We start from the raw sequence: 16,618 nt of genomic DNA on the forward strand, positions 1-16,618 counted from the left end.
CGCCATCATTTTTTTTTGTGTTTTTTTACTACTAACGACGAATAAGAGAATTGTTATTGTAATATTTTGTATTGCATTGTATTGTATTGAAGCGATCGTGACTGTAATTAGTTTAAGATACTTAGCCATCATTGGGACATTTGTTGTCTGTTGATGTAGATTATATTAATAAAATAATAATAACCACGTGATGGAAACGCTTTCTTCCCTTGTAGGAGCTTATGACCACTGCTACCATTAGTTAGATATATTGTGGTATACTCCACGAGTTAACAACCGAGCTACCAAAGGAATTTGCCGACAATTCAGACAATGCCATCGACGAGCAGGTTGACGACAATCGAACAATCGGAGCCACCACCGAGCGATGCGGAGTCAGCGGTTCATATTCTGACCAACGTGAATCGAACGGCGGGCACAAATGTAATCGTTAGAATTAATAAAGTTAGTCTTAATTGAGCAGTGAAATGTGTCAGTAGCTTTTTTAAAAACTCCGAACAACACCCAAGTGTTTAACTGGCGCCCGAATAGGGACCCAGAAGTCGGGAAAAGTATAAGTGTTTTAAAGTGTGAAAATCTTCATATTCGGTTAAAGCAGCCGGATCACAACGGTGGAAAGAGCCACACACCAGAAACCAAGCGATCTGCAGGACACTGAGGTAATCACCCGATCGATGTGAGAGTCCCGAGTACCGCTAGGAAAAAGGAGCAACTCGTAGCATCTGCCTGCCGATCCCCCGACGATAAAGGGATTCCCGTCAACCCAGGAAAAGAAAGTCCAGATATGCTGGCATTCATGTAAGTGATAGTTTTAATAAATAGTGATAGTGTTTTAGTGCAACTGACAAAAGTCCAGACTAGCTGGCATAGTGAAATAAAAAAAGTGTGTTTAATTGAGCCTCAAGGAAAGAAAAAAAAAAATAATAAGTGTTAAATTCAAAAAAATCTGAAGAAAAGTAGATTAATTTTTTATTTTGCAAGAATAATGAATCCACCTATACCCACGTCGGTGAACTCATTATCAAACCAACAGTTCTACGAACTAGGTAAAATACCGGATCTTCTAAGAGATCTTCAACCGTTTGACGGTAGAGCACAAGAATTACTTGCATGGCTCACAGACGTAGAAGATATTTTTCGACATTATCGAGAAAAACACGCAACCCCAGATCAGGTTGCAATTATAGAAAAAACAGTCAGACGTAAAATTCGTGGTGAAACCGCAGATATTTTGAACGCAAATAATATTACTTACGATTGGCTCGAAATAAAAGAAACTCTCTTACTTTATTATCGAGATAAAAGAGATATCAAAACATTGGACTTTGAACTGACGACAGTGAAGAAACACCCGTCTGAAAGCCTCAGCAGCTATTACAGCCGAGTAAATGAACTGCTCGCTTCTATTGTCGTCCAAATTCAAACAGACGAGAGAATGAGTCAAAATGCCGATTCACACACCACATATTTTCGAGAAAAAGCATTAGATTCATTCATTAGAGGATTAGAAAAACCCCTCAATGTGTTATTGAAAACGGCTACACCAACAAGCTTGGCAAAAGCATACCAATTTTGTATAGATTTTTACAACATGGATGCGAGAAGCGCACCATTCAGAAATGAACATTCCAATTATTCAATCCCCAAACCCAGAGAGCTAGACTTGCCTCGACATCCGCCAAAAATTCCACCACGTAACCAAAACTTTCCTCCTCCACCACCTAGAAACTTTCAAAATTCTTGTTTACCCCAACAGTACCGAAACCCCTTCATATCAAATCAGAGAAATAACACGAATCCATTTGTACAACCTCAACCCCGTTTCCAACCAAACTTCAATCCATTTTTTGCAACTTCAAAATAGATTCCAACACAATCCAAACTCCTTCAATCATCCACCGAAGCCTCTCCCGAGACCCGAACCAATGGAGGTAGATCAAAGTGTCCGATCTCGGTTTTTAGATTATGGAAACCGACCTACCTTTCCTATCAAACGCCAACATCCCCCATCATCTAAAATACAAAATTTTAGAAGACTAGCTCACCCCATAGAAGGAACATCAACATTTAACGAAGTGGAAGCCAATGACGAAACAGATGCTAAACAATATCCCGAGCACCAGTTTGAAGAGTACGAAGATTATCATGATTTTTATGCATACGATAGCAATAGTCACCCCCCCGAAAACATAGATCAAACTGATGCAACTCAAAAAACCAATTTTTTAGGATGGAACCCGAGTTGGTGAAACCGGTTCTACCATTCATCAACCTAAAAACAACAATTGGAAACTTTCCCTTCCTCATCGATACCGGAGCGAATATCAATTTGATTGATCCTAAACTAGCCTGGAGTTATAACATTTCAAGACCATATAATTTCTCAGCAAACCAAATATCAAGTGCTAATGGAAATTTCGATGCCACATCAGCAATCGACATAAATTTCTTCTACCCAAAAATAAACTTAAAACGCAATTCCTTCTTCACAAATTTCATCCTTTTTTCCGTGGAATTATCGGTACAGGTATTTTGAAAGCACTTAATGCCACAATCGATATAAAAAAGATGACTCTTACCTTATGTAGAAATTCTTAAGAACTAGTAATCCCTTTACAAGAATATATACCTCAGAAACAAATAGCTAATAATGTAGAGCAGTTTAGAACTTGTCATATAACCTCCTCAGAAAAGAAAAAATTGGAAGAAGTTTTGAATGCCAACAGAACGGCATTCCATGAGCCAAATTCGAAACTTACATATGCGACAAAAATTGAGTGCACCATCAACACAACTGATGATATTCCAGTACACCAGAGAGTTTATTCATACCCTGCAGCCTATACAGAAGAAGTCAACAAACAAATTAAAAAGCTTTTAGAAGATGGTATTATTCGACCTTCTCGTTCAGCCTGGACAGCCCCAGTTTGGGTGGTCCCGAAAAAAACAGATGCCTCTGGCGAAAAAAAAAATTCAGAATGGTCATTGATTATAGAAAAATCAATGAAAAAACAACTTCAGATCGATATCCCATGCCAGAAATCAGCTATGTAATTGATCAACTCAAAGGCCAGAAATACTTCTCCACTCTCGATCTAGCTTCCGGCTTCCATCAGATCAAGATGAAAGACGATGATATACAAAAAACAGCATTTTCTATAAACAATGGCAAGTACGAGTTTACTCGAATGCCATTTGGCTTAAAAAACGCCCCTGCAACTTTCCAAAGAGCAATAGACGACGTTTTAAGAGAACATATTGGAAAAATATGTTATGTGTACATTGACGACGTCATAGTCTTTGGAAAGACTCTCGAAGAACATTTGGTGAATTTGAATATTATTTTGAACACGTTGAATAGAGCGAATTCCAAGATTCAATTGGACAAATCCGAGTTTTTACATTCTGATGTAGAATTCTTAGGATACATCATAAGCTCAAAAGGTATCAAACCGAATCACAAAAAAGTTGAAGTGATTCAAAAATTCCCAAAACCCAAAACAATAAAAGACTTGAAATCATTCCTCGGAATGATGAGCTATTACCGTCGATTTGTAAAGGACTTTGCAAAAATCGCAAAACCTTTGACAAATCTTCTACGAGTGGAGAGAAATCCGATGTCGAGCAAAACAATTTACCTTTGTGATACTGAAAAACAATGTTTTAATAAAATGAAAAACATACTTTCTTCCTCTGATGTGTTGATATACTCTGACTATGAAAAACCATTTTTATTAACTACAGACGCTTCAGACTTTGCTTTTGGAGCGGTACTGTCTCAAGGAGAAATGGGTCGAGAGCGAGCGATTTATTGGGCTTTACAAATATTTCGGAATTATTTATATGGAACCAAGTTTAAAATTCTCACAGATCATCAACCCCTCACATTCGCACTCTCGCCAAAGAATACGAATGCCAAATTGAAAGATGGAAATCGTACTTAGAAGAGCACGATTATGAGATAATGTATAAACCAGGAAAAACAAACGTTGTTGCGGATGCTCTAAGTAGAATGGTATGTTCCATGACAGGAACCCAACATTCTGCCGATACTAGCGACGATTTCTACATCATATCAACAAAGGTACCAATTAACGCTTTCCGTCATCAAGTTATCATTAAAAACGGTCCGAACTCAGTAATAGTTGAACACCCTTTTGAATCATATACAAGAATTACTATAACGATTGCCGATATTAATGAAAATTCTATTTTGCAGATCCTAAAAACTCACTTTAACATAGGTTTGGTAAATGGATTATTAACAGACGAAGACACCATGGGAAAAATTCAAGAAACATATAGAAAATATTTTGGCCAACAAAGACTGTTAAAAATCCGATTTACTCAGAAGCAACTCGAAGACGTTCAAGACGAAAACGAGCAATGGAACGTCGTAAGGAACGAACACATGAGAGCCCATAGATGTGTTCAAGAAAATAAGCTTCAAATCATGCGGAAATTCTACTTTTCAAAGCTGCATCAAAAACTCAGAGATTTCATTGTGAACTGTCGTATCTGTAACGAAAACAAATACGACAGGAATCCCATTAAATATCCTCTTCAGAAAACCCCGATACCGAATGCTCCTTTCCAAATCGCTCATGTAGACATATTATTCCTCGAGAGCAATCATTTTCTCACCTACATAGATAAATTTTCTAAATTCGCTCAAGTGATGCATGTCCAATCCCGAGCAGCAATTGATATTGTCCCAGCCCTCAAGGAACTCCTGTCCAAATACAAACCACCAGATATTTTAGTCATGGATGGTGAAAAATCATTTATGACCGGAGACCTGGTTAATTATTACAATGGTACTGGAATCATCCCCTACATTAGGGCAACAGGAAGAAGTGAGATGAACGGAACGGTTGAACGGCTCCATTCAACTATCTTAGAATTATACCGAATAACCAAAACTGAGAATCCCACTAAACCTCTTATTGAACTCATGCACATGGTCCTTCATAAATACAATTCATCCATACATACCGCAACAAAATTTACTCCTTACGAAATTATCCTTCCATCTCCCCAAACACCCGAAATCATCGAAAAAGTATTTGAAAATTTAAAAAGGAAGCAAAAACAAGATCTTGACCATCATAATAAATCAAAGAAAATAAGAAATCCTAAAGAAAATAGCGAAGCATTTGAAAAAACCCGACAAAGGCTGAAACACAAAGCAAGATATAAAAAAGTTAAAATAGCAAAAGTTAATAACAGTACAATAACCACCGATGATGGAAGAAAAATTCATAAAAACGACATTAAAATTCGAGAGATCTAACTCAATGCACTTCAATTACAGACTAGGACTTTTAATCCTACATTCAGGATGGTCATCAGAACAAACTATATCACTCCGGAACCTAACTAACCAGCCAATCCTAGCATTCGACCAGAGTAAGAATTGAGTCATATTTTTATATCCATCATTTTAACATAAGTTCATATCAATACCATGTACGAAACCTTAGAGACATGTTTGACGAAATAGCGACCAATCAGTTTTCCATATTAATTATAGAAGAATTTAAACAAATCGATCAAATACTGAACAACCTTATTTCAATTAAAAGATCAAAACGCTGGGATAGCCTAGGATCAGCATGGAAATTTATAGCAGGTAGTCCAGATGCTAACGATTTAAAAATAATTAACACCTCTCTCAATAATCTAATTCAGAATAATAATGCTCAGGTAAAAATTAACCGGGAATTAAACCTACAGATGAAGGAATTCGGACGTAAAACTACTCAAGCCATATCATTGTTCAATACAAAATCCATAGAAAATCATTCCATTAATATATTTTTGAACCTAAAGTATTTACATGAAAAATTAGAGCAAATTGTAGACAGTATAAGTTTAGCAAAGATAGGAATCTTAAACAGCAAAATTCTAAGTACAGGAGAAATACAAGTATTAGTCAGAAGACTACACGACGAGAACGTGACAACCAACTCTATCAGCGAAGCACTATCATATGCAGAATCATCAGTGGCAACCAACAGCAAGGAGGTAGCTCTGCTTATCAAAATTCCTAAACTAGACACAAGAATATTCAGGAAAATTCACATTTATCCGATTCGTCATAAACAAAGACAAATTTATCTTGAGAGACAAAATTATTTGAAACACAACAAAGAGATCTATGCCGTACCTTCTTTAAATCCAACGATATTCAACATAGAAGACCTAATACCCGAAAACTCAACATGTATTTCGGAACTCTTAAATGGAAAACCAGCCAGTTGTAATTTTACCCCCAACCTCATACAAGAAGAAATCATCACCGTTAACGACAAAAATCTGATCATCAACTATGATAGAAATTTTTCACTTACAAGCAACTGTGGAATTTTTAAAAGGAACCTATTCGGTCCATTCTTCATCTCGTTCGAAAACTGTAATGTTTCGATTGACAACAACACTTTTAGCAGCAATATTCATAATCTCGAAGAATCACCCTTACAGATACCACTAGAAGGTATCTCTGTGGAGCAAGGACATCTCATTGTTAACTTGAGCCTCGAACATCTCCATGAACTACATCTCGAGACTAGAAAAGAACTGGAAAATATCAAATTGCAAACAAACAGCTTTCACTGGCCAAAGTTAACCATTTTCGGAGGAATTACTTTCCCTCTAACCATAATCATCAGCATTGTTCTCCTTTGTAATTTCATATCAAGCAAAAATCAAAATTCAACATGACGATCCATTGAAGGACATTCCAACGATCTCAGATGCAAAACCAATTAGAAGATTGACCATTGCGGATGTGATTTCTCTGGAGTCTCATCACTCAGCCGGGAGGAGTTAACAACCGAGCTACCAAAGGAATTTACTGACAATTCAGACAATGCCATCGACGAGCAGGTTGACGACAATCGAACGATCGGAGCCACCACCGAGCGATGCGGAGTCAGCGGTTCATATTCTGACCAACGTGAATCGAACGGCGGGCACAAATGTAATCGTTAGAATTAATAAAGTTAGTCTTAATTGAGCAGTGAAATGTGTCAGTAGCTTTTTTAAAAACTCCGAACAACACCCAAGTGTTTAACTCGCGTTAATATATATGCACTGTCAGTTTGTTCCATCACTATGGGTATCAGTGACGGTCGCCCTAGGACTTTGCACATCCCCCCAAGAAGGAATGCCCTCTTTGATAAAGTTCATTACCTTTGTTAGTTCATCATTCCATACCTCGTGAGGCGCAAGGACACCTTTTCCAAAAATACGCTGTCTTTGCTGAAATAATGCGCCGCATTGGCACAGTAGATGTTCCGAAGTTTCAACTTCAAGATTACAGAAGCGACATATGTCTTCTGTCAGTTTACCTATTTTTTTAAGGTGATACCTACTCGGACAGAGTCCAGTCAGTAGGCCAGTCAACGTACTCAGATCAGCTTTATTTGTACTGAGGAGGTTGCGGGTGATTCTATTCCAAGGTGTAATGAATAGTTTAGATTGTCTTGCATTGGATGTAGCCCTCCAGTTGGCACCAATCATTATTGCTTCCCAGCCTTTGAGCTCTGATTTCAGGCAGGATGTAGAAACCCCACAGAATGGCTCCGGTCCGACGAATGCAGTTGAAGAACCAATTCTTGCTAAGAGATCGGCTTTTTCATTTCCTTCTATACCACAGTGACCAGGCACCCAGTATAGATTTACATTGTTTGTTACAGTCAGTTGTCGTAGGGATAAAATACAATCCCAAACTAACTTCGACTGGCATGTGTAGGCTTTAAGTGCATTAAGAGCTGCTTGACTATCAGAGAAAATACAGATACTGGCACATCTATATTTTCTAGCTAAACAAATATTTGTGCATGTTAGGATAGCATTTATTTCAGCTTGGAAGACTGTGGGCCACTGTCCCATTGGAATTGATATATTAATTCCTGGTCCAGTAACCCTAGCACCAGTAGATTCACCCATTTTAGAGCCATCTGTGAAAAACAAGAGTGATCCTGGGCGAGTTTTAGGACCTCCTTCTTCCCATTCGCTGCGAGAGGATTCAATCACTTTGAAGGGAATATTGAAGTTAGTCTTGGATTCCATCCAGTCTTCATGCATTGTATGGAAACGCTTGTTATCATTATTATTTCATTGCTCAGCGGTTCAAAATGATAACACTGTATTACAAATGAAAAAAAAAAATGCAAGAACTTCTGAAGTGACCTAGTGTAGGTTATAGGTCTTGTTGAGTATAACATTCGCTCATACTAGAAATTTTCCAAACACCCCAAAATCTGATGTTATGGTCAAAATACGGTTTTTTGGACCTCAGCGCATATAATATTTTTTAACTCAGTCATTTATCAACCGATTTTCAATATTTAAGCAGTTTTAGAAAGAAGACAAATAGAGCTTTCAAAATATGTACAGATTTGTTCTAATGTCTATAAAACATGTTAAGTTATTTGAGTTTATATCTAATTTTTTTGATTTTTTTATTTTAAATTTGCCGTCTATTTTTGTAAGAAACATACCACAAACACACAATAATTTCAAAAGTATATTCAATTCCAAATCAAATAAAAGTAGTTTTGTGGGAATCGGTTGATACTTGGCTAAGATATATATTTTATAAGAAAACCAGAATTTTTTCAGTCTCGCTTGTCGCTTCTTCCGAACAGCACGTACAAAACTCTGTCTCCACAAACAAGTGATCTGCGCGCTGCCGTTCCTTTGTTTAGTTCTGCTACATTGGCTTTCTTTTTGATTGTGCGAAGAAATGGAAGGCAATACCATTGCAGCGCAGCTGCGAAAGGCTAACTCTGAAGGTGGACCTTGTGTGATGCGTGTTAACACGGCCGTGATTGACTTTGCATCCTGTGTCCCGCGCCCCCCGATACGTGAAGTCGAAAAAATAATCAAAAGTGAAATGAGAATCAATATCGATGAAGTGGATAGTATACAAATGCATCATGTGCGCAATTGTGTGCTGATAACATTCAAGCTACTCGATGCCGCTGAAAAATTTATAAACGAAAATAACATGAAACATCGCATTCGGAATGAGCAGTTAAACTATTTGATTCCGGTGTATATGGAAGACAATGCTATTGATGTACGCATCCATGACCTTCCAAGGGCGTTTAGTCCGAGGTCAATAGAACGTGTGATAGGCGAGTATGGAGAAGTTTTGTCTATTAGACACGACACGTGGAAAAACTTCTTTCCGGGAGTTTACAATGGCGTACGTATTGTGCGTATGCGTTTAACCAAACCAATACCGAGTTTTGTCACATTTGCCGGTCGAACCTACTCCGAACAAAGTTTGGTTACCTACAAAAACCAACGCGCAACTTGCCAATGGTGTGGCTTAGAAGCTCATCCGGGAAACCCCTGCAACAAAGCGGTACAACACAGTTCGTCATCCTCGACAGCCAACGACGAAAATAGAAGTAAACAGTCATCAAAGAAATTACCATCAACGGAAACAACGAAGACAACAACACAAAATCCAAATGCGAAACTGCCAACAACTAAAACAGCAACGGAAAAAACATCGGTCCAAGATACATCAGCGCAAACTAAGGACAACTTACCTGATACTGATGCCATCGAGTTTAAAGAGATAAAACGAAGACTCCGAAAGTACAAAACCTCGAATGGAAGCGATAGCGAGATGTCAGCCAGCGAGAACGACATGATTTGCTCTGACCCGGAGGCAGGCAAGAATATTGGTTCACCTCCCCGGAAAAGGACCACGACGCGCAGTAACAACCGAAATGGCCCAACAACAAGAAAACCAAATGCAACAAATAATAATATACAGCAGCAGTAGCGTTTTTTATTTTATTTTTTGTATCTGGCACCGTAAACCTAGAGGTATTGTGCCGTGTCAAATAAACGAGTTAATAAAAAAAAAAAAACCAGAATTTTTGGCTTCTGTCGCACAATTATTTCACGCTGCTACAAATGATGAAAAAATGCAAGAACTTTTGATGTGACCTAGTGTGGGATGTAGCTTTAGTCAAGTGTTACTTGCGCGTTTACTTGAAGTTTTTCAAATACCCCGAAAATTATAAGTTACGTTCAAACCCTGTTTTTTACCTTAGTCCACATTTTTATTTTTAATACGGTTATTCTTCAACCGATTTTTTATATTTTGGCTGTTTTGGAAAGGCGAAAAATAGAGCATTTGAAATATTTAAACATGTCCAAAAAGTTTACCTATATGTGATGAATAGTTTAAAAATAAATAAGATGGTTTATGTTATTTTCAAATTTTTAAATTTATTCGCCATTTTTCACACATTTTTGTAATGATGGAGCTTCAATTGCTCTAAGATTTGGAAAATTCTTTTTAGTACCAAACAAAAACAATATGTGTTGTTAATGAAAATCTGCTAAAATTTGGCTGAGAAATGATTCGATGAAACCAAAGTATATGGTGGAGAAACATCAAGTCATATCTCAGCCAAATTATGACAGATTTTCATAAACAACACTTATTGTTTTTGTTTGGCACTAAATGTACTTTTCAAATTCTACAGTAAATAAAGCTCGTTCATTGCAAAAATGTGTGGAAAATTGTGAATAAATTTGGAAAAATTTGAAAATAACATGAACTATCTTATTTATTTTAAAACTATTCATCACATATAGGTCAATTTAAAAAAAAAAATCATCTTATTTTATTTAATATATATCATCTTTCTTTATTCAAAACTATTCATCACATATAGGTTAACTCTTTATACGTATTCATATGTTTCAAGAGTTCTATTTTTCGCCTTCCCAAAACAACCAAAATATAAAAATCGATTGAAAAATAACCGAATTAAAAACAAAAATGTGAGCTGAGGTAAAAAAACAGGGTTTTGACCATAACTAATAATTTTTAGGGTATTTGAAAAACTTCAAGTAAACGCGCAAGTAACATTTGACTAAAGCTACAACCCACACTAAGTCACATCAAAATTTCTTGCATTTTTTCATCATTTGTAGCTCCGTGAAATAATTGTGCGATAGAAGCCAAAAATTCTGGTTTTCCTAAAAAATATATAACTTAGCCAAATATCAACCAATTTTCACAAAACTACTTTCATTTGATTTGGAATTGAATATACTTTCAAAATTATGGTATAGTTGTAGTATGTTTCTTACAAAAGTAGACGGCAAATTTAAAACAATATTGAAAAATTGCGTGAAAAAGTCTAGAAAATTAGATTTAAACTCAAATAACTCAACATGTATTATAGATATTAGTAAAAACCTGTATATATTTTAAAAGCACTATTTGTCTTCTTTCTAAAACTGCTTAAATATTGAAAATCGGTTGATAAATGACTGATTTAAAAAATATTATATGCGCTGAGGTTCAAAAAACCGTATTTTGACCATAACTTCAGATTTTGGGGGTGTTTGGAAAATTTTTAGTATGAGCGAATGTTATACTCAACAAGACCTACAACCTACCGTGTCAAATAAATTATAGATGAAGAAAAAAAAATGTGAGCCGACATGAATAGACACCAACGATTCAGGGTGGCATTATCTTTATCAGTAGCAAGAAATGACAGATTCTCCCCGTCCCAGCAGGTCAATTAACGTTTGCTTCAATGAACTTAGACTAAATTTATGTCGCGTAGGGAACAGTCCTTTTTCTCGAACAGTTTGTTAACATGCTTTTAGAACCTAATAAAAATTGATGTTTGGAAAAAACATGCTAGTAACGGCAACAGTACCGTACAGTACAGGTGGAGCAGAGCACCGCTGGTCTATCATTGTAGCGGTACACGATTTCTATTCGTATGCAATCAAGGAAAATTTGCAAAGCTGCTGCTGATGGTGATTAATAACACTGTGATACAAATGAAAAAAAAAATGCAAGAACTTCTGAAGTGACCTAGTGTAGGTTGTAGGTTTTGTTGAGTGTAACATTCGCTCATACTAGAAATATTCCAAACACCCCCAAAATCTGAAGTTATGGTCAAAATACGGTTATTTGAGCTTAAATCTAATTTTTTAAACTTTTCCACGCAATTTTTCAATTTAATTTAAAATTTGCCGTCTATTTTTGTAAGAAACATACCACAAATACACTATAATTTTAAAAGTATATTCAACTCTGAATCAAATGAAAGTAGTTTTGTGGAAATCGGTTCATATTTGGCTAAGTTATATATTTTATAAGAAAACCAGAATTTTTGGCTTCTATCGAACAATTATTTCACGGTGCTACAAATGATGAAAAAATGCAAGAACTTTTGATGTAGCTTTAGTCAAGTGTTACTTGCGCATTTACTTGAAGATTTTCAAATACCCCGAAAATTATAAGTTATGTTCAAAACCCTGTTTTTTACCTTAGCTCACATTTTTCTGTTCAATACGGTTATTTTTCAACGGATTTTTGGTATTTTGGCTGTTTTGGAAAGGCGAAAAATAGAGCATTTGAAACATATTAATATGTCTAAAAAGTTAATAAGTGATGAATAGTTATAGAATAAATAAGATGGTTTATGTTATTTTCAAATTTTTCCAAATTTACTCGCAATTTTTCACACAGTTTGTAATGATGGAGCTCCAATTGCTGTAAAATTTGGAAAGTTCTTTTTAGTACCAAACAAAAACAACAGGTGTTGGTAATGAAAATCTGTTTTAATTTGGCTGTGAAATGATTTGATAAAATCTAAGTTTATGGTGGAAAACATCAAGTCATATCTCAGCCAAATTATTACAGATTTTCATAAACAACACTTACTGTTTTCGTTTGGCACTATATGTACTTTTAAAATTCTACAGCAATTAAAGCTCGTTCAGTACCAAAATGTGTAAAAAATTGCGAATAAATTTGGAAAAATTTAAAAATAACTTAAACTACATATCTTATTTATTTCAAAACTATTCATCACATAGAGGTAAAATTTGAAAAAAAAAATCAATCATCTTATTTTATTTAAAACTATTCGCCACATATAGGTAAACTATTTAGACATATTTATATGTTACAAGAGTTCTATTTTTCGCCTTCCCAAAACGGCCAATATATAAAAAATTGGTTGAAAAATAACCAAATAAAACATAAAAATGTGAGCTAAGGTAAAATACAGGGTTTTGACTATAACTAGTAATTTATGGGGCATTTGAAAAACTTCAAGTAAATGCGCAAGTAACATTTGACTAAAGCTACAACCCACACTAAGTCACATCAAAAGCTCTTGCATTTTTTCATCATTTGTAGTTTCGTGAAATATATGCGCGATAGAAGCCAAAAATTCAGGTTTTCTTATAAAATATGTAACATAGCCAAATATCAACCGATTTCCACAAAGTTACTTTTATTTGATTCGGAATTGAATATACATTCAAAATTATAGCATAATTGTGGTATGTATCTCACAAAAATAGACGGCAAATTGGCAATTAAATTGGAAAATTGCGTGAAAAAGTCTAAAAAATTAGATTTTAGCTCAAATAACTCAACATGTATTATTGATATTAGAACACACCAGTATATATTTTGAAACTTCTATTTGTCCTCCTTCTAAAACTGCTTTAATATTTAATATTTAAATTTCAATTTAATATTTAAAAATATTATATGCGCTGAAGTCCAAAAAAAACGTATTCTAACAATAACTTCAGATTTTGGGGGTATTTGGAAAATTTCTAGCATGAGCGAATGTTACACTCAACAAGGTCTACAACCTACACTAGGTCACTTCAGAAGTTCTAAATCGCTGTAGCACAGTGTAATTTATCTAATGAATATAGTTTCCATACAAACCATTAATTACTCAACGGGAATTGAATATTATTGCCACAGTTTGAGGTTTCATGTTATTTTTATTTCATTTTATCTTCGATTTTTAGTAAATACCGGCATGATATTGAAATAGTTGATTTCCTAAAATAAAAAAATCATAGAAAGCAAAAGCCATCGAGTGCTTGTGAATTTTTTGTCCATTTACCAAGATTTATTCAGAATCTTTTTTTACATTGTAACATTGTTTGAAAATTCCTTTTTATTATTAACCTCACAAATAATATACGTATATTATCTGTCTTCGTAATACAGTGAATATTATTGTTGGAAAAAAAACTTGTCACGCAAAAAACAGAAAACATTTCTTTTTCAATTTTGATTTTGTTGTAATTTTCGATTACAGGTCGGACTCGATTATCCGGAGACTCGATTATCCGGGGGCTCGATTAACCGGGGCTCGATTATCCGGAGAAAATCGTTCGATTATCCGGAGTATTTTTTGTTTCTGTATTTCTATAACGTACTTTTATCTTCTGGGTCATTGGGAGGATCGGGGTTGTTCATAATTGTAGCGGTAAAAGCCCCGTTCCGCTTAGGCAGGTCGTTTTTGGCAGCTTACTCGTCGTTCCTTCAACCAATTCTTACTCAATGACCTCCAAAATCAAGGTATTATGTTTTTTTTTGTTTGCAGTAAGGACAACCGCTATTGGTAAACCGGTTTCGGAATTATAGTAGGAACATATTCCTGTAATATAATGGCCATGATCATTGCAGTACTTAGAACCACAAGCAGGCCTGTCTCGGTTCTGTTCCGGATACTCTCGGATTATTAAACCAAAACTCATCAAGCGAAATTAATGACGACTTGAAATCCGCAAAGTAGTCCATATCGAGCGTCTAGGTCGTTATAGGTCGCTCAAGAAATGGAGTGTTTGTTTTTACTTCGAGATAATCAATATAACAAAATTTATTTTTACGTATATATGTATAACAAACGCCGATAAACAGTCTAAAGACAATTTTTAATTTTTTTCGTCAGCACATGCCTTGTACACAATTTATTATAATAGAAAACTCACTGTTCTAGATGACAGATATTAAAAATTCAAATAAAAAAATATGGCTCGATTATCCGGAAGGTTCGATTATCCGGAGCGAAATGTTTTTCAAAACTCCGGATAATCGAGTCCGACCTGCACTACGATTTTTTCCTGGAACTTGTTGATATTTTTTTTGACATATCTTTCAATTTTAAATTGAAAAATAGGCAATGTATGTGATTTTTTCGGGGATGCGAAAATGAACACAGGCTGAAGATGTAATTTAGACTTAGAAAAAACGTGATTCACACTTAGAAAAAATTTCCCTTTTCCTTTTTGTCTAAATCATGGTTCAAGCCAAGCGGTTGTTTGTTGTGGACTGTTTGAACAAAATGTTGATTCCATTTCATAGAACACACCATACCGACGAAAGGCATGTGTTTAGGCCAGATAAGACATCATCACGTTACGTCAAAAAACACAAACGTTCCTGAAAAACCACTCGACACCATTTTTACCCCAATTACGCAAAACAACGAATCTACCTCAGTGTCGCCCAAACGAAAATTTCTTTGGGATTTTGAGTTCCTTGGTGTACAATTAAAACTGGAGAGCGAGGAACTACAAACAGTTGATTGGAAGAATCAAAAGATGCATCATGAAAAAGCTTCGTCAAACAGCCGTTTCTGGGCCTTTCACATTCATTTTTTTTTGTAATAATGAATGTATCTTCGAGTGCAATTAATCAGCTTTTGTTTTAATACTTGCGAGGTATATACTTAGCTTACTATAATTCAGCAACACTGTTTATGTATGCCAGTTTGCTAAATGCAACAGGTAGCACTGCACGACACTATCAAAAGGTACCCACACCAATCTTCAGCCGCGCTTCGTCATTGTATCGCAGAGTTTCGAAAAGGCAAGTAATAATCAGTAGAGCCATCACGTCCTTATGCAAGTGATTCCCGCCGCTTATCACAAGATGACCGATGCTCCAAACTTGAGTACCTGGATTTTCACAATACTCTTCCAATATTTTTGACAGCATAAGAAAATAATTCCATATTTTTAGTTGTCACCCGTTACAATTCCAATTAAACACTAAAATCAAAATAAAATAAAAACTTAACTAATTTCTGTCACAATATTGTTTGGGTGAATACTTTATGGGTCTTAAAACTTATTTTCGATAATTTGAATTGACTGAACCATCTTCTCGAGATAAACGGGTAATAACCATTGTAGCATAATAGGTTTCCTTTTGTTGGGCAGGAGTCGAAATAGACCAACGGCGCTCTGTTCTCTATAGTTTGTGTACTGTACGGTACTGTTGCCTGAACCAGCATGTTTTCCTTCAGAACATCGGTTGTTTTTACGTTTTAACAGCAGCTCCACAAATTGTTTGAGAGAGGAGATTGTCACGAGCTTTCTGAGAAACGTTTACCTTTGAGACATCAAGCTACGACTAAGCTCATAACAGAAAATTACTATTGTTCAAAATCTGTAAGAGTATCGATATTAGAATATCGATGATATTTTTTTTCATTTGTTTCCATGCCGCACAGGTATCAGGAGTGGAGTATCGATACTCTTCTGCTCTAGATAATTTGTAATCGAACAACATTGGAACGGTATTCTGTCACTGTAAAACAGTTCATACTTATTCTACCAAAATAATGAACCTTTTCAGCATCTGAAGGTTATTACCTCATCTTGTGTGCCCATCGCTTTTGATCGCGGAATGAAAAGCGCTGATTCCGCCGTCAGTTGAATGGCGCGAAGAGCATCTGCACCACTTACGGACCGCTTGAAATATAAAACAATTGTGTGTATCTTTGAAAAC

General features: G+C 35.6%; 1 long non-coding RNA gene across 1 annotated transcript; it reads left to right on the top strand.

The window, feature by feature from the left end:
- The first annotated feature begins 358 nt into the window (after window positions 1-358).
- Window positions 359-5,595, top strand: LOC129722892 (uncharacterized). The gene is made up of 2 exons (XR_008727675.1): window positions 359-798; window positions 5,315-5,595. It is a non-coding gene; the product is annotated as an uncharacterized LOC129722892 (long non-coding RNA).
- Window positions 5,596-16,618: the final 11,023 nt, after the last annotated feature.

The sequence above is a fragment of the Wyeomyia smithii genome, chromosome 2 (genome assembly GCF_029784165.1).
Source record: "Wyeomyia smithii strain HCP4-BCI-WySm-NY-G18 chromosome 2, ASM2978416v1, whole genome shotgun sequence".
Taxonomy (NCBI): Eukaryota; Metazoa; Arthropoda; class Insecta; order Diptera; family Culicidae; genus Wyeomyia; species Wyeomyia smithii.